Here is a 1,521-nt window from a genome sequence, read left to right on the forward strand (position 1 = left end):
CACGAAGAACAACGTCCAACAAAAGACAGAGGTGACCAACAACAATCTACAAAACAATGCAACTACAAGCACCGGAAATATAGAGGTAGTAATTATAACTTTATTTATAGTATTTATTATTTTATTCGTTGCATATAAAATAAATAAGTACATAAAAAAATATGTACATAAACGTGTACACACGGCATTAAATTCCAATAACGTTTAAACACTAGCATGTTATTATATTTAGACAAATTATAATATTATTATTATATATATTTTTTTTTATTCTTATTGTTACATTTACATAATTATGACATAACTATAATATTATACATTCAAAAAAAAAATTTTACAAAAAGATAATGAATTATATCTATGAATTATATCTCATACAAAATATACAAAAAAAAAAAATGTATAAAAAATTTTTTTTTCTATTGAATTTGTTGAATTTGATTTGTGTTGAATTTTGCTTTCTTGTCCGATCTCGTTACTAATTTTGATTTATGGAAAACTTTGCTACATACATAGGGGAAGTTCAGAATATTCTTAAAAACGCAAAAAAGGCTAGTATCAGAGGATATACTAAGCCCACGATAGCCATTAAACTAAATAGGTTAGATGACCTTAAAAGGCTTATAGAAGCAACATATGTAACCAAAAATTTTGAGGAATTTTTAGCTCTAAAAGAAGTTTTTTTAGAAAAATATACTCAGACAAGAAAATATCTCTTGAATATGACATCAACTGAACAGACACCTGACGCTATAACCATAAATAACCACATAACGAGTGGTAATCAAAATAACAACGGCACACAAATAGCAAATATGGCGTCGTATGACTCTGTAATAGAAAGTGTAGAAAAACTCCTACCCGTTTTTACAGGAAAGCAAGAAGAATTAAGTTCTTTCTTGCGACGATTGAATTTGTATAGCAAGAAGATTAGAGACGAAGACAAACAGGAGTTCTTAGAGCACATCGTAGATTGCAAACTCAATCACAATGTGAAGATAAGAGTTTCGCCAGTAGGTTTTCCAACTTCAATGGAAACATTAGTAGAGAAACTCAAGTCAATTTACATACCGAAAGACACAGTTCCAATTCTCTTACAAAAAATAAGTAAAATTAGGCAAGGCCACAACCAGTCGATCACGGAATATAGTGATAAAATGGCCAAACTATTGTCAGACCTAAATACGGCGTCTCTATTAAAGAGAAATTATAGCCCAACCTCGCCACAAGCTGAAGGGATGCTAGCAACTAACGAAGAGAATGCATTACTGGCATACAAAAAGGGCCTTAATGCAACATATTCGCAAGCTGTACAGATGTCACAGCCCAAAACTTTCCAGGAAGCGAGAGAAATCGCTGAAAGTTTACTTTTCACTGAACAGAACCAAAGAATACTATACTACCGTGGTAACACGCCAAATGGCAATAACTTAGTGGCAATGGTCCAAATGGCAATAGACTTAGTGGCAACTGGTCCAATAATTATAACAATTATAATAATAATAATAACAATCGAAATAA

The sequence above is a fragment of the Teleopsis dalmanni genome, chromosome 1 (genome assembly GCF_002237135.1).
Source record: "Teleopsis dalmanni isolate 2A chromosome 1, ASM223713v2, whole genome shotgun sequence".
NCBI lineage: Eukaryota > Metazoa > Arthropoda > Insecta > Diptera > Diopsidae > Teleopsis > Teleopsis dalmanni.